General features: G+C 34.0%; 1 protein-coding gene across 2 annotated transcripts in view; it reads left to right on the forward strand.

Moving 5' to 3' along the window:
• The window catches only part of LOC145247335 (uncharacterized), a 1131631-nt gene that overhangs the window by 319393 nt on the left and 793060 nt on the right, over positions 1–19178 (forward strand). For both annotated transcript variants that reach the window (XM_080108996.1, XM_080108995.1), the window contains exon 2: positions 3432–3513. The gene's annotated coding sequence lies outside the window, so the exon portion shown is untranslated. The remainder of the gene's footprint in view (positions 1–3431; positions 3514–19178) is intronic.

Raw genomic sequence — 19178 nt, forward strand, 5'->3', positions numbered from 1 at the left:
CAAAACATATTTATCACTGAAGTAAAGACTTTTTTCTAGAAATTTTTAACCGTCTCTATAGACTTTCCTGCATCATCTAATGATATTGCTTTATCAGGATGTTCTTGGTTATTTACACCCACATTTCAACATCAATTGTATTAAGAACAGTGTGGTTGGTGTGTAACCGTTTGGTTTCAAGAATTTTTCTAGACCAGATGTCTTCTCTGATTCTTTCAGTTCAGAAGCCTGAACATGATTTACCCCATGCTTTTGTTGATGTGCTTGCTCGAACTTGATTCCATGCCCTTGCGAGAGAAAATATAGCATCTTTGATAGTAAAATGGCGCTGAAAATCGCTTATACTCACGGTACTATTTATCATATTCATCATGAAATCATTTCTGTAGAAACATTTTAAGTTCCAAATAATCCCTTGATCCATAGGTTGGATGAGAGAAGTCACATTAGGTGGTAAGTAGCACACAAAAATATTGCTGCAAGATGACACTAGGTCTGACTCAGGAGAATGTGCTCTACAATTGTCCAACAGAAGCAAGCACTTTGAATCAGGTGTACCTAATTCAAGAAAACGCCTCTGGACAATCGGCACAAATTCTTGCAAAAACGATTTTTTAAACAACTGTTGATTCATCCATCCATTTCGTGAAGAATAATAAGATACTAACAAATGCGAAACTCCTTTCGATGCTCGGGGACACTTTGATTTGCCGATGACAAGAAGCGTAAGTTTATAAGTTCGAGAAGCATTATTATCACTGTTAGTCTTTGTTTATTTAATTTTAATCCTTTTATTCTCTGCTCCTCGGACCCGGATAATGTTTTTGAAGGTAAGCACTTCCAATTCACGCCACTTCCATCAGCGTTGTAAACATACTCTGGTGTTAAACCATAATCGGCAATTATCGTCTTGAATTTGTCACAATAATTTGATGCTGCGTGTGTATCAGCAGACCGTGGTTCGCTTGACATTGTTAATTGTCTTATACCATGTCTACTCTTAAAACTCCTAAGCCAGCCTTCACTGAAGTTCATATCTTCTGCGATATTAAACTCTTCCTTAAGAGATTTTGCTTTAGCAATTAACATGGGCGCAGGTGTAGACCTTCATTTCGTTTTGCTACAAATCATTCATGCAATATTTGATCGACTTCAACTTGCTTTGGTCTACGAAGAGTCCTTCTTTTGACAAGTCTTTTATTTTGAGAGAAAGGAGCAGTCTAAATATTCCTCCCTTTTCTTTTTGGTGTAAAACAGTGTACTTCTTCCAATCTTATAATCTCAAAATATAACGCTATTTTCAACTCCGGCATCTAATTTTTCAATAATTTGACGTTTTTAAAGTAAAGTCAGTGTCACTTGTTTTGTTTTAGAGTTGCAAGCCATTGTGATGGGTTGTTTTACACTATTTTAAATATAGCAATCTGAAAAAATTTACAGTAAGTGTAAATTAATTATCAATAGCTAATCTACATTAATTACATAGTACCAATATTAACATTTCTGCGCAATATCTGACTAAACTATGTAGAGAGTTTTACTGCAACTCCGTATCAAATATGCTAATACAATTTCAATGAAGAGGCAGTTCAAGTTTAGAGAAAGTCCAGGTTTAGAAGAAGTCCAAATAAGAGGAAGTTCAAATGAGAGGAAATCCAAATGAGAGGAAGTTAAAATTAAATGAGTTTTACTATATATATATATATATATATATATATATATATATATATATATATATATATATATATATATATATATATTAGTATAATATAATTTATTTATATATATATATATTAGTATAATATAATTTATTTATTTATATATATATATATATATATATATATTAGTACAATATTTAAACATATATCTCTTGTAAAAAGTATGTCTTTGTTCTATTTCAGAACCAAAAAGGCGTTAAAATATTTTAAAATATATTTGTTATGAAAAGGATGATTATGTCCGATTTCAGTATAGAAAAGGCCGTTGGGAATTCAAAATACATTAAGCGTTGTAACGAGAGTAAAATCTTTTTTATTTACGTTTCTAGCCGTCAATATTTTTTTAAAAAAAGATATGATGTAATTTATATTCGTGTTGTAATAAATATAGCCGTTATGATCTAAAAGTAGATGTGTTACTGAAATAAAATGAGTATATATATATATATATATACATATATATATATATATATATTTATATATATATATATATATATATATATATATATTGAGGCTAAAGATTAATAATTTTATGAATCACTTTAAAAATAATGAAACAAAATAAAATTGAATGTACGACCGTTTCTGGTGAAAACAAAGACATGAACATGCCTTTATATATATATATATATATATATATATATATATATATATATATATATATATATAGAGAGAGAGAGAGAGAGAGAGAGAGAGAAAGAGTAAGTTATAAAATATATAAGGCATATTCATTGCCGTATATATTTTATAACTTACTAACTAGCTCTACCTACATATTGAGCACTGTTGAAGTAAATACGTAAAGTTTACGCATAAATTCATACTGTCGTATATTAGTTAATGTGATTAAATTTAGCAATCATATATATATCTATATGTGTATATATATATATATATATATATATATAGTGAAAAACTTAAAAATAATTATTGAACTCCCGTTCATTAAAAGATTCAGAAATGCTAGTTTATTACAACATTGCTAGTCTATTTTAGTGTCTTATACTATCCTCACCCTCGTTAGTGATGATGAGGGGAAAACTCATTGTCAATTATTGAAAATATTATTTGTAAATATTAATAGAATGAATATCGTTTCCGAAACAATCGTGCCCTTAAATGTGATATTGTTTTGATACTAATTCATAATGTACAATTATTAATCTTTATAACGTTAGAATAAATATACCTATTAAGCTTATTATATATCTAGAGTACTATGAGCAATGCTCATTTAAAGTATATATATATATAGATATATATATATATATATATATATATATATATATATGACTACTTCATGTATAAGCCTGAGGAATTTTTTATAACTTACTGTATATATATATATATATATATATATATATATATATATATATATATATATATATATATACACATTTGTATATCGTATAGCTTCTCATCTATTTCGAATGATTTTGGCCACATACCAGACCACATGTTTCAAGTGATTTTGCTAGAGAATAAAATGCAAATATTTCGCTGTAGCTTTTTTACCATAAGTATATTATCAAACTAGTAAGAATCTCTACTAAATCAGTAAACGTTGCATAAGTATATGCTGAAGCCAATAAAGATATTGCATGATTTTATTGTATATTTAAAGAATATGTACATTAAATTACACTAAAAATCATATATTTTTATATTTTCTCATTTCCTTCATCTTAATGCTACGTGTAATTTTTTTTCCAGATAATTCACATCTTGATGCATTGCTTGGAGTTTACCGTCACCTGCGGGACGGAAGTCGAGGAAGGACAAAAAAGAAGAGAAAGTAAGTTCGATTTGTCACAATATTCTTTTTTTCAATCACATTTATACATGCAAGTACACCCCTCATATATATATATATATACATATATATATATATATATATATATATATATATATATATATATATATATATATATATATAAAGTTAAAAGTCCACTTAGGCTTCTAGAATAAGGATTCAAAACTTATGAGGGTATTTTTAAGCATGAAAACGTTGTTACTTTTTGTAATAAATTTTATGTTTAATACTTGAAGCAGTCCTCTGTTCTCGGTCATAAACAAAATATTGATACATTTTTGTCACCAAACAGTGATGGCCGCTTGAAATATATAAAATGAAATATTAAGTACAAAAATTAACATCGTTTTCATGCTTAAAAAATCCTCTTCACCTTTAAACTACTAATAAATGTATATGTATTGTACTGTTTATCCTCTACTAAATGATTATATATATATATATATATATATATATATATATATATATATATATACATATATATATGCATATAGACATATAGACATAGTAAGTCATAAAATATATATGGCAATTAAGCTCCACAGAATATTCCGCATTTTATCCACGCTAGAATTCATCAGGCTTATATATATATATATATATATATATATATATATATATAAATTATTTATTAGAGGGTAAACAGTTACAGATAGTCGCTACAAACAGCCATCTGTTTCAGTCATTGAAACTTCGTTAGGCACCTGAACTCATCGACGCCACAGAAAAAAAGAAAAAAAAAAAGGAAAAAAGAGGTTATTGACCGAAACAAGTGACTGTTTGTAGCGACCATATATAACAGTTTACCCTCGAATAAATAATTAAAATATTTCACTCTTGTTATTGAACACTATCTAATAACCTCGTTGTATTCATTCGTCCCGACTTTTTAACATCTCAAACCCGAAGTATATATATATATATATATATATATATATATATATATATATATATATATATATATATATATATATATATATATATATCAGTATATGTATATGTATATATTGGCAGCAAGTCATTATTCCAGTATGATGATTGAACACACCGAGCCTTAATGAAGAAAATGACAACAGCAACAATCGCTTCTAATGACGATCAGATGCACAGATTGATAGCACTTGAAAATAATGCATATCAGTAGATTTCGGTGAAGAAACACGCCCGTATCTAGATTTCACAGTGGTACTGTTAGGCAGGGAAGTCTGTTTAGTTGTTTCAATGCGTGTGAGGCGTGCGAGGCGTAAAAGAAAACAGTCTCGATAAGAGCGAGTTTCTTCGCCAAAATATATCGATACATATAATTTAAAATTGTTTAATCTTTGCGTTGGATGGCTTCGAAACGTATTTTTTTTTCATACTGTTCTATCTGATTTCGTATTTACAAACACCTTTGAAACAGAAAACCAACCAATTATATATATTCAACACATTATATATATATATATAGTGTATTTTGTGCACAGAAAGTTGATGAGATAAGTCATTGGTACCGTTGGTTTCAAGCCCGATTATTAGGACCGTTTTAGATACCCGTAGCAAGCCCTTTTCAGCCAATACTCATGTCTCAGTATGGGCTGAAGAGAGCTTGATATGGATATCTAAAACGACCCTAATTATCGGGCTTGAAACCGACGGTACCAATGACTTATCTCATCTAACAGCTTTTTGTACACAAAATACAAAATATAAATACGCTCTTATTTTTCGGATTTTTCCTTTTAATTGAGCACTCTGCTGGGTTTCTTTTGCAAAAAAAAAAAAAACTAATCATATATATATATTTATATATATGTGTGTGTGTTTCAGTGTGCTAGAAGGTTTTCAATCCTGAATTATTCGTAATTATGCATTATGTAGAAACTATGCATAAAATAATTTAGTGTAATCGTTAAATGAAACCAATTGTCTCATAATAAACCATAACAATTGGACAAGTAATCAATGAACGCCATTTTCAAAGGAATCACCAAATTACCAAGACTTCATGATATCGTTCGCATATCAATGACTGAGTATATTACAAAGTTTGTTTTAATAGTTTTTACATGGAAAAACCTTGCTTGTAATATCAATGTGAGAGCGAGAAAAAACTCAACATTCAGATAGATAGAAAGATAATATATTTCAGTTATCTGTCTAATTTCTACTGCATGTAGTTGTTTTATGTCGTATTTGCCTTTATTGAAATAGAAAATTATCAATGGCCACAAATGGATCTTAAAAGTAAATTTAAACAATTTTCACTTTCTTTTCTCTACAGATAGCTTGATGAATCTCCAATGCAAAACGTAGGAGCCAACATTCTGTACAATGAAATAGATAGTGAAAATGGTTATCAGATCCTCATGTAACTTCGTTTTCGTAATGTAATTATTTGATATTTAGATTTGGTAATGTTTAACTGAACATGTATAAAGTGTGCTGCATCTTATAGACAAGGAAATTAACTTGTGATTGAGTCACGAAAAAGAGAAGCGAAAATTAAGATCGATACTTCGTGACCAGAATTGTCTCGACGATCACGTTCGTTTTCATTGTCGACAATCACGCGTGGACATTCCGTTAAATTAAGACAACATACCATCACTAGATGACTTATATTCGATCTCATCAAAGCATATATATATATAAATATATATATATATTACCTCCTATTCCCCTTACCTCACCCTTTTTTAACCAAGTAAGATATGTGACTTACTTGTGGTTTCATTAAATATTTTACATGCAAAATCCGATCCCGCATTTTGCTAATTCCTGCCCTCTGATGAGAAGGAGAGTTTTCTTCGAAACTCCGCGGATTAAGGACTATCCACTTATCTTGTGCTTCCTTTTTAAAATTAAATATATTTTTAACTCTTTTTCAAGATGTTTTTTAACATGTTTTATTAATCATTTGTTCATATTATAAGCTCTATTTCCTTTTCGGTTTCATTGAGTTTTTACATCTTGTTGAGATTACTTTACTTGTAAATATTAACTCTTTAATATTTATAATATATTTCAAGTTTACCATTTTGATTACCTTGGTAAACTTATTGTAATTTATATATATATATATATATATATATATATATATATATATATAATATATATATACACTTATACATATATATTTATATATATATAAATATATATACATATATACATATATATATATATATATATATATATATATATATATATATAAAGCCTCCGTTAATTTTTGAAAGACAAATGATACTCCCTGTAGGGGCAGCTGCGCGTGTAATTGTGAGGCAAGGGGTGCGCAATCCCCAACCACACCTCTCCTGAATCAGCACTGCTTGAGTCCAATGGCAAGAAGAAGTCCAGGACGACTGTAAACTGCTGAGATAAGCAGACAACACATACAACACCTGGAATTTCTAAATGGTCACCGATCTGGTATTGACCAGACTCATCGTTACTTAAGATACGCTTAAATATATTTTAATTCAAGCAGATGACGTAGGTATTATTCGATTATTGTAATTTGCCGTACATAAGGATGTATAAAAAAAATGCGACACGGGTGCTATCAGCTAGAATCGAAACCAACACATCCAACTCTCCAGACTCATTTCTTAGCTTCTGAGCTATACTCATACGCATATAGATTGTTTGAAAGTGACATTGTTTAACCTATTAATGTGGATTTGTACATGTAAACAGGTGTACTCGACTTCTCCTTTCAAGGTTAACTGTTTTGTGTTCGATTTTGACTCCTGGTCAGCAATTTTTGCCAGCTAGAAACCAAATCGAGAGTATGCAATACGTACACGTACTCAATATGTTTACTTTCAACTCTGAAAACCAAATATTCAGAAACGAGTTTGGTAGTAACTTTTAGCACAGAACATCGAAAGGTCGTATATATATACATATATATATATATATGTATATATATATATATATGTATATATATATATACATATATATATATATATATAGATAGATAGATAGACAGATAGATAAGCAGATAGACAGATAGAAATAGAGATAGATAGATGAATTGATATATATATATACATATATACATATATATGTGTATGTATATATATACGTATATTTTGTGCATGGACGTTTTCACCTATATATATATATATATATATATATATATATATATATATATATATATGTTTTCACCTATATATATATATGTGTATGTATATATATATATATATATATATATATATATATACGTGTATTTGTGTGCATGAACGTTTTTACCTAAAATTTACGCAATTATGCAGAATGTAGAAAGTATGCATAAATAGAATCAAACGTAATAGTAAAATGAAACCGATAATCTAATAGGAAATTATAAAAATGAATAAGTAATTAACGCTTGTTTTTGAAATATACAAATTAGTAAACCTTTATGTAGTAGCTAGCTTACTTATCACTGAGTGCATTACAAATATTGTTTTAATAGATTAGATATAAAAAGTAGGCGTGCAATATCAATAGGAAGACAAGCAAAACTCAATTTTATAGGTATATATGTAGAAGATAGAGATACGCTAATGTATATTGTATGCGTCTGTTTGCCTTTCACTCTGTTTTTTCTATTTTACATTAAGCATGTGTACATTCTTTTTTTTATAGTTGTATTCTGTTTGAAATGTAATAATTAATTCTTTGGACTTGTTTTAAACAGATGCTAGTTTTAATGGTGGGTAATTGTTGCTATATTTTGTTGAAGTCAGTTTAATGCAAAAGCACAAAAAGAAATTGTAAGACACAACTCCAAAAATATTCAAGTCCAATAAAAAAAAAAAAATTATAATTTCTGAGGACCAGCAGCGTAGTTGATGGCGTAATTGGTTAAATTTAATGGTAAAATTTACACTTCGGAAGGTAAAAGGTACAATTACGAATTAATTAGAACTTTCACTCAGTCATCGCTAACGGGACGAGAGCATGCTACCAACTTGGACTAGATATAGGGTTTCGTTTTAAATTCCATACTGATTCCAGAGTTCGATAGAAAGCTTCTTGAGCTCTACATAAATCTTCCGAATTCGACAAAATGCACCTGAAAAAGGTCGGTGGTTATATCGACCAGAAACACTGTGAATATCACAGTCAAGAAGTGAACAGTAGTCTGAAGAATTCAAATAAAATGAAAAAATTTACTGTCGAAAATTTTGTGGAAATATATTTCATATCGAGACATGTCTTTAGTATTGTTCTCAGAATCAATTAAAGGTTATTCTTACCAGGCCGATCAGTCAAAACCGCCATTCTATGTTGCAATAACTGAGCTGTTATCAAGTACCAAGTGCGTTGAGGTCAAGACAGTTGAAGCCACTAAACTTGATGCGATGACAGCTTGCCGTGGGGCATCCAAAGGTCAAACATTTTCGCTCGCTTGCGTGTTTAAGCGTAACTTTTGAATGACAGAAATTCAGTTTTGAAGTTTTCCCCGCACGAGAGAAAGACGCGTATTTGTCAAGGACCACTCAAGTTCGATTGAAGTAGTCGGTATTAAATACACCTTACTCCTTATTAATAATATAAATTATTATAAATAAACAACGACTTTATTAGAACTAAATCACAACAAAATGATTACAAACTAGCGGCTGCTCTGCGTCGGCACACACAACAAGTCAAACACAAAATCGAATACACTCAAAATCAAGTACACTCAACATCGTCTTATCATCAATGTTTACCCTGTGAACTCGGAGTATGGGAAATTCCCATATTCCCAAAACAAAATTAGTGAAAAAAAATACCCTAACTAAGGCTAAGGATAATGAGTAAACTTTGGATTAAATGATTGTTAAAATTAGTACAAACTTGCCAGGATTCGGACCTGAAATCCTCCGTCCCGTAGTAAGACGCGTTATCCATTCCGCGATACGTCCTGTCCCTATGCCAAAAGATGTTACCGCGACTGTATACAGCCAGTGCTAAATTCCGGTGACATGGGCAGATAAATTTTTCGACAAATCCACGAAACGGCCCTAACCCTCGGGTGTTTGTGCGACTCGGCATAGTTCGTTACAAACAATATAGATAAGGACAATCTAGGGACTCACACCTTTTAGGGAAAAAAAGAATTTTTCAATTTGGTGCATCCGGTCGAAAGTTTTATTATGTGTATGTGTGTGTGTATGTCTGTGTATCTTTCTGTGTGTCTGTGTATATGTGTGTTTTTATGTGGCGTGTGCGTGTGTGTTTGCGCGTCTGTGGATTCGCCTGGGGTACGATGAAAAAAAATATAATTATTCTCGCACCGAAATAGTTTTTGGTACTTATCAAGATAGCAGTCGAATGTCATCAGTTCTTGAGGGATTTCCTGCGATATGATCCCTTGCAGGCCAAACAAAGCATTTATGCTAACAAAATGGACACGTCTTCATTCTTGATACCAGTAGTAAGTTAATAAACTTATGGACACTTTGAAACCTGGCGACTTTTAAATTTACAAACTATTAACACTGAATTAAGTCTTCAAAAACGCTTTCTTGAACTGCATAGAAAAGTTTGTTTTAGACAAGATGGTTACGCTTCCACAAGAGATCCAGAATACATTTAGTATCTAAAATCAATAAGAAGGAAATTACTTTGCGACCTATCTCTCCATGATTGAGTCTCTTCAGCATGAGCTAAAATTGGCTGATATTCTTGATCCTGTTCTAGAAAGACTTTCAGTTAATTGTATTGCGAAATCTTTTCTTTTCGTATCATTTTTGCGAGAAATTAATTGCATTTCGAAAACGACCGTTTTCTTTTTCTTCTTTTTGATTTTATAAACTTGTTCGCAAGTATACACCTCTAAGAAACCTTTCAAATACGTTCCGATATACGTAAAACATTGCCCCCCCCGCGATTTTTTACAGTATGTTTCAGTTTTAGAATATATATGTAAATTATATATATATATATATATGTGTGTGTGTGTGTGTGTGTGTGTGTGTGTGTGTGTGTGTGTGTGTGTGTGTGTGTGTGAATAAAAATATATATCTCATGATTCTTTGAGAGGTACAAAGTTTATATAATGCAATCATGAAAGGAAGACGAAGATTCATGAAAAGAACGTTAAAATAAAGTCAACGTTTAAAATAAAGATAACGGGGTGAAGAGAATAACGGGGGGAATGGGGGAGTCAGCTGACCGGTCTCGCCCTCGCTTTATCAAAGCTGTATCGAGGGATTAGAGTGAGAAAAAAAAGAAAGACACGGATGGGAATCGAAATTATGTACAGATAAAAATAACGTTGTGTTATGTATGGGGAAAAAATTAGGGAAATGAAACGTTATATTACTCAGAGTCTCTCGGATCTTCGAGTAATATAACGTTGTATTTCAATTGCTTTCCCTATTTCTTTTTCATGATTCCATTATATATATATATATATATATATATATATATATATATGCATATCTATATATGTGTGTTGTTACAAACAGCCACCTTGACATCAAATACTGTTTATTATTCTATTAGTAGTATAGAGTAGATATTTGATTGGCATGTTCTGACTAAACCACAGTCCACCAAAACCCAGTATTAAAATCAGTCTGGAGAGATTCTCTTTCCTTGGCCGAGGACGGAGAGAGTGACATGTGACGGCGGAACAGTTACTACACTGCGATCCGATCTCGGAAGCAGAGATAAAAACACTACGGATTACATCACCCACGGATAGAGAGAAAAAGGAAGTGAGAGGAAAAGAGAAACGGAGAACGAGGGAATTGAAAAATGTTCGATCGACGTTAGCACCAAACACCTCCCACCTTCTCCAATATGTAGGCAAGTGACAGGTCTTACCCGGTCAGCGCACGTGATGACCTCGTTGTCCCAAGAAGCAGAATAAGGAAATAACAAGATTTCGTCAATTCTATTTTTAGAATCGAGGGGCGAAACAAATAAAAGAAAAAAAAATAATTCTCTCGTGCTGAGAGTTTTGACCAAAAGTCCGACAGCGTAAAACGTGTTTCTGGTCAACTAAGGCGATGTAACATTTCCGAAGTTGGCAAAGACGGAGAAAAAAAAAGATACCTAAATTAATCCCTCGATAAGGCTATTTGGATAACCCAAAACGGATGCCGACAGGCATGTTTAAACAGAAAAGAAACAAATCGAAAACTCTGCAAAGTCATCGATTGGAACTTATGTCTCCCACGCGGAACTGGAATTTGTCGCACGGCGTTGAAAGACTGAATTTGGTGATTTAAACTTTCTTTCCTCACAAGAGAATTTATTTGGATTAACTGTAGCTATTGTGAATTGCCAAAAGAAAAGAATTGAACTGTAGTGCAAAAAAAAAAAAAAAATTACTTTCTTTCTCTGTCGAGCTGGAGATCGGATTTTTACTCGTGATTGCTGCCGTTTACCTTTTGTCTTTCTGTTATAGGATTCTCTTTCAGTAAGTATGTTAAAAATATTCCCCAATCCCATTAGCTTTGAATATATTTGTTTTTGTTAAATCTTTCTTTCCCCTTATCATGAATAAATTTAGTTTTATATGATTTAAAAGTGTTTGTTTCGTTATCTCTTGCAAATCATTTTGTGTTCGATTTTTGTGTTTATTTTGTATCCGCCTATCTCACAGAAAATAATTGTTGTTTTATTTGTTTCAAACCTTTTTTGTATAAAAAGGGAAAATTGAACCCAATCTAGGACCTATGAACATACCCCTAATATAGAAGATTCATCTGCCTATGATAAGCGTTTGCTATCCATAAATGCCCATCCATGCCCCTGTGTTTGCATTTTATTGTTATATTTAAATATATCCCCGGCCCGGATTTAGTAGTATATACTATATATTTTTAGTCATGCACATACAGTTATGTTTCATTGGATCACAACTCATCAGTTCAGCTAGGCTAGCAACTTTCCCAAGCGAAGGATTGAACCAATATATTACGTTTTTGAAATATATTTGGCAATTAGACTGCTGAGAATTTTCCATATTACATCTTTGTGAGAAATGGTCCGGACATTCGTAATTATGACGGATATTTGAGGATGAAACACAGGAATGTCTGTGCAGTTTTATCGCCATATATTTTTCAAATGCTACTACTGGCTCTACCTCCTTTTTAGGCACTATGGAAGTAAATATTGAAAATAGATACATAATATCTTATGAAAAAATATAGATACGTATATACGTTATACACATACGGCAATGTATGTATGCATATATATATACATATATATATATACATATATATGTATATATATATATGTGACATTTTCATTAATTGTAGACGTAGAAACATTGGCTGAAATAAGAGATGGCCAAACAAGCTGAGTAAACAAATCACTACTGACAAGTGTCCGGACAATTTAATAGTAACCGTTATGATGAAGCAAATAGATCTTCACCACTGTCCGATTGCTTAAGCGTGATAAGTGTAATTAATAGAGGAAATGATGATGATGATGATGATGATGATGGTTAGTGTTATCTTTGTGTGTAACGTTATTCTTTGAAGACAAACATAAGAAAATAAGTTTGTGTTCTCTAATTACGAAGCGACTTCTTGCAAGCTAATCACGTCTTTGTAATACAAACTACAAATAGAGCACCGAAATTTGTCCGTATTAGTCGAAGTCTAAGTTTTGCAGTAAGATGATTGGTTGACCTTAGGATACTAAAAACAAACGTTCCCTTTTTTTTGTTAGATCTATTTCTATAGCTTTATATAAACTCATTTCCAGTGACTTTGTTGGTAAATTGAATAGCCCGGTGTCAATCTCACTAATGAGCTTCCTGAAGTTCCCGCCCCAGTAGACAGATGAAAATAACCGATTTTGATGAGATGAAACTATGATATTACCAGCATTTGTTATGTTTTATTTTTTAATTAAAACGGGTCAACATATATACAGGTTTGATGCAACTCGAGGATAAGGATTTAATGAGAAAGACGGATTTTCAAATGTTTGAATATTTCTAAGGACAGTCTGACATAAGTGTATGTTGATATCAACTTTGACAAGAAGAACGTTGTAATCTGCTTAGTGGAAGACCTGCGGCAATGTGCGGCAGTGTCTTTAGAATAAAAACTTTGTCCCTAAAAATTTCGCCCCGTGAGATATAAGAAAAGCATTTTACTTTGTGTGAGATAACGTTCTTGCTGGGAAGCTCTGATATGGAGAAAACAGATTTTAGCGCAGTAGAGTACTTTTCATGCATTCATTACAGTTCATTCCTCGAAGTCTTCCATGTCTAATAATGACTGAACAGGTGCTTGGTGCTTTATCTGCCGATGATGAAACTCTCCTCTCCTGATGTGGGACATATTTCCACAGATAGCACATGCAGTCGGGATTGTATCTTCTTTGCTGGGCTGCGATTCTGTCCTATCCTCAACCACTACGTTTGTGTAGACTGCAACACGAACTCACTCGGAAATATGCTTACCTGGTTAGGATACCAATGCTCATTTCTATTAGGTGGAGTTTTAATTACGTCTTTATGCCGGTGTTTTTTGTCCGCTCACTCTTCTATTGCCATTGTCTATATAGTGGAGCATCTTAGGGATCATGTCATCCGCCATATCTAAATATGCAAATAAGCACAGTTCTTAAGCTGCATTTATTCAATCTGCGAGTTTATCGATGAGAATACATGACCCATTCACAAGCAGAAATTTATAATTCCTGCATTCAAACTCAAATAAACAAATCCCCAAATGTTTTTTACGAGAAAACAGATAAGTCTTCGGTTGTTTTTTTTTTTTGTTTTTCTTTTTTACTTTCTGGATATCTTTTCCTGTGTTTGGTTAGTGCAGGATAAATATAACTATACTTGGGCGAATTTTATTTTTGTCGCAATCCAAAGTAGTCTTAGAATATAAGAACATTTAAATGTTTGCGAATTATCACACAATTGTACAATATCGAATGCGTTTCCGTCAGATTATGATGATAAGAATATCGGATCTTTTAGAGCAAGTCAAATGCTTTAAACAACAAGTAACAGGTTCCAAGACTCGTAAATAGTGATGAGACGATTCCGATATTTTTCCTGATTCCGATGCAATTACCGATTCCATAGTAAATTTCCGATTCCGATACAATTACCGATTCCGATTCTATATAAATCTATAAATATTTAGCTATAGGCTTGTTATTTTTCCCCGATTACCGTAAAAACATATATTAAGTGTGCTGATATTTTACTACATGGAAAAACACACGTGGGTGGGGGTATCTATCGATCTTAGTTTTACTGGCTGTTTAATATCAATAAATAGAGACTATATTATCATTATTACCAGCGATTATAGATTTTGCTTTAAACAGAATCAAATAATAAAAAAATAATTAAAAGAATCGCTTGAGCATCGGAAAATAGGCACACATTTTTTTCGATTCCGATACCGATTTCGATATTCCTAAATGTTCCGATTTTTTCAAATCCCAATTCCGATTCCGATTAATCGTCCCAACACTATTAGTTACATTAGAAACTATGTCCCAACTCCATTGAAAGATATAACATATGAGAAGATATTATGAAGCACGTTAAACGTCGATATGACTTGGATGTGCTTCCTAATGGGTAATTATTTCTCAGTTCCAAATAAACAATTCGATGGTAAAAATTAATTCCATTTAAAGTTGGATGATCAAAAATACTGAAATTATTAGACACGATTTATATATTGGTCATGATTTGATTATTTAAGAACACGAGTAAACTAGTATTTGAAGGGAAGCAGTTCCGTGTTAATGCGTTCCTAGGAAGAAACGCTGTTCATTAAAATTCTGTTTTGTTTGCTGTACGCAGGGGAGGGAAATGATGTCTTTTTCAATGGTGGTAGTAAGACGAATTCTTGCTCTTTATTACATAGGAGCTTGCTGCGCAAAGACAGATTAAAACTACAGATACGAATCAGTCTGCTCAGCCTCTGACAGTAACTTCCTTCTAATCCTCGTTACTCAGACAAACCGAAGATATCTGCGTCCAAAAGCGTAAAGATTGTACGAAGGGGGTCAGTGGTGTGTAGGAGTTTGGTAAACTCTGATGATACTCGAACCAACCCATTGAGTGTGTTGTGCTCAAAACACTCACATAGAAATCCCAGTACTAAGAAATATGAAAAATATCGAAGTAATTTTAATATTATCATTAGTTTCCCTTTTAATTTTGATCCCCTTTCAAATTTGCATTGCTGGTGACACCGTTCGTCGCACTTCTTAGCTATACGTCATGAAAAAACTGATCAGAAAATGTGGAAGAATTCACTTTATAGACATGTAAACATCATCATAAAATACAGTTTGTATATTTACTAATGTGAATCATTGTTATTTATTACGTTAGTACTTGGGAGGTGAACGACAAAACAGGTAACTTATTAATCGCAACGCGCAACTCACAGGCTGTCGATCTATGGTTTGGAATCCGTTGTTGAGATATACAGCTATATGACCTTGGTTGACACACGAACTGTCTTTACCGCGAACAAAATGTTAGTGATCACCGAGCTGTTGGTTCTAATTTATCCTTTGAACCTGACGTAACTCAGAATTCGCTCGGCTCTCTCCGGAATATGACGTCAACAGCCGGATTATGTCGAGCGTCGATGATGAAATCATAACAACGCTACGTAAAAGAAAATACCAAAATAATAAACGTTGAAGCATGTTAAATGTTTAAACATAAAAAACAAAAAAAAACTCCCGTAATTCATATTTTTTAACTGTATGAAAATAAGGTTATAAGTGTTTTTTTTTTTTTAGTCAAATATATATTTTTAAGCAAATGTTTTCAAGAAAAGGTTAAAATAAACAAGTTTTTTATAAATTAGTTTGTTTGTTTAAAAATGGGAAATTTTTTTTTTTTTTTTAAAGGAAAATTGGAAAAAAAAACTTTATTTTCTAAGCCCCACTTCCTTTTTATGGGCAATCAGTTTAGGGTAAGGGTAAGGTATTTTTCGCGTGTTTCATTTCAAGTATTTTCAAGTAAAAAGTTAAAACAAAAGTGAGTGGGTTAGTTTGTTTTATTTTTACCCGAAATTTAGCGAAGACAGTTCCAGTCAGGATTGCTGTCCATTATCGACAATTCACATTCGCACATATCCAGCCATTTTCGTCAGTAATGTGCGCCCCCTACCTTATAAAAATTCTGCCGTTGATTTTATAGGCTTGACTTTTCTGCTTGTGCGGTGATTAAACTTCTCAAATGAATTTGTGACGTCTGTTGCGGGGAGGCCTGAAGGTGGTTAGCCAACTGACCGTGCAACTAAATATATATCAGACACAAGGACAAGGAATGAAACAACAGGACAAAGAAGAAATGACAAACTCTGGTGGTTTAGTTTAAAGACGAAGATTCGCCTTTTATTTAAACAAACGAAAGGGTGGCAAATGCAAATTTGTTCACTGGGCGATGCTGGTCCGGGATCCGTCGCCGGTGTATTCGGTAAGGGGGATGCTTGTCGGTTCGCCGTAAGCTGGAATGACGTCGGAGGAATCGGCGTGGTAACTGATGCGGGTGATTGTTTGACTTGGGTCCGACTGAGATGTTACTGATACGTTAGCCTCAGGCTATGAGAGGAACGGACGGACAATTGGCAACACTGAGTTTTCAGCATCCACTAGGTACGGACGGGCGCTCGGATCGGACTGACACTGAAGGAAGAAGTCAGTGTATGAGAGGTACAGACGAACGAATTAGCAACACTGAGGGTTCAGTGTTCATCAAGTACGGACGGACGCTCGGATCGGACTGACACTGAAGGAAGAAGTCAGTGTATGAAAGGTACAGACGAACGAATTAGCAACGCTGAGGGTTCAGCGTTCATCAAGTACGGACGGACGCTCGGATCGGACTGACACTGAAGGAAGAAGTCAGTGTATGAGAGGTACAGACGAACGAATTAGCAACACTGAAGGTTCAGTGTTCATCAAGTACGGACGGACGTTCGGATCGGACTGACACTGAAGGAAGAAGTCAGTGTATGAGAGGTACAGACGAACGAATTAGCAACACTGAAGGTTCAGTGTTCATCAAGTACGGACGGACGCTCGGATCGGACTGACACTGAAGGAAGAAGTCAGTGTATGAAAGGTACAGACGACATGGAGGCCAGAGTCGTGGTGATGATGTGGACTTCTACGGCGTGGAGACCGGAGCCACTGTAGTGGTAGTGGACTTCTACGGCGTGGAGACCGGAGCCACTGTAGTGGTAGTGGACTTCTACGGCGTGGAGACCGGAGCCACTGTAGTGGTGGTGGACTGGACTGCTACAGTGGTGAGACTGGAGTCACAGTGATTGCGCGAGCGTCGAACGGTTAGGGAACCGTGAGCAAGTGCAGAGCTTTGCCGAAAAAACCAAGCCAACGAGCGGCGAAAATATCGCCGAAAATATTCAGAGGGCTGCTAGATACCGGGGACGGGCAGGAAATTGTTTCTATTTATAAACAACAGTTAATATTAATTCCCGGATGTGTTCTTTACGAGCAGTCGATGCTGAAGGATTTCGTTGTTTGTATTTCAAAGTTTTTTTCAGGAAATTAAAGTTTGTTGTTTTTGTTATTGTTGTAGAAAAGATGTTTTTTTTAAATTTCTTTTCTACAACGGGGCCCTGAAATCACGTGACAGCCGCCGACATTGCTGCTGCTGATGATTTTGGCGAAAGGCCCTCAATTGGTTGTCGTCTGTCGCGCTGTTGTTGTTGTTGTTGTTGTTGTTTACTTGCTACTGCTGATTTCGGTAGAGTCTATTAATTGCTGTTCGTTTGTAATGCTGTCGTTGTTGTTGTTGTTGTTTACTTGCTACTGCTGATTTTGGTAGAGTCTATTAATTGCTGGTCGTTTGTAATGCCGTCGTTGTTGTTGTTGTTGTTTACTTGCTACTGCTGATTTTGGTAGAGTCTATTAATTGCTGGTCGTTTGTAATGCCGTCGTTGTTGTTGTTGTTGTTTACTTGCTACTGCTGATTTTGGTAGAGTCTATTAATTGCTGGTCGTTTGTAATGCCGTCGTTGTTGTTGTTGTTGTTTGTTAGCGGCCAAGCCGCGACAAGGCCCCCTCCCTGGATAATTGATCGTTATCAATTAAAGTAAATGTACGATTTGTATTTTTCTGGGAAGGTGACTTTCCTTCCTACACGGGTTTTTCTTGGTGGGATGGTGTGTGCTTCATGATCCGCTGCTGGCTCTGGTGGAGCAGGTTGTACCCGGATGCTTTCTGGTGCAGATGGGGGATCTCTATGGATTGAGCTGCGTTCAGGCTCGTGTATGGATTTCTCTAGTCGAGCAGGTTTTACTCTATCGATCGAGACGGTGTCTGTTCGATTTCCTCGCTCGATGGTGAGGTGCTTGTCCGAGCGTTTCTGGACTCTAAAGGGACCCTGGTATGTCGGTGTCAGGGGCTTCTTGACCGCGTCATTACGGATGAAAATAAATTCGCAATCCCGGAGCTGTTGTGGAACGTGGGTGTTTGGTGTGGGTTGCCTTGGCTGTGAGTACTTTAACTGGGCCATTTTATGGCGTAGTTCTTGGGTGAAAGAGTTTGTAGCAGTGAGGTCAAGCTTCGTATCATCGAAAAATTGACCGGGCAAGGAGAGTGGTGTGCCAAATACTATTTCCGCTGGTGAACATTCCAAATCCTCTTTGAGAGAGTTCCGGATAGATAGGAGTATTAGGGGGAGTTCATCCACCC

The sequence above is a fragment of the Euprymna scolopes genome, chromosome 25 (genome assembly GCF_053919585.1).
Source record: "Euprymna scolopes isolate OS-2025 chromosome 25, ASM5391958v1, whole genome shotgun sequence".
Taxonomy (NCBI): domain Eukaryota; kingdom Metazoa; phylum Mollusca; class Cephalopoda; order Sepiida; family Sepiolidae; genus Euprymna; species Euprymna scolopes.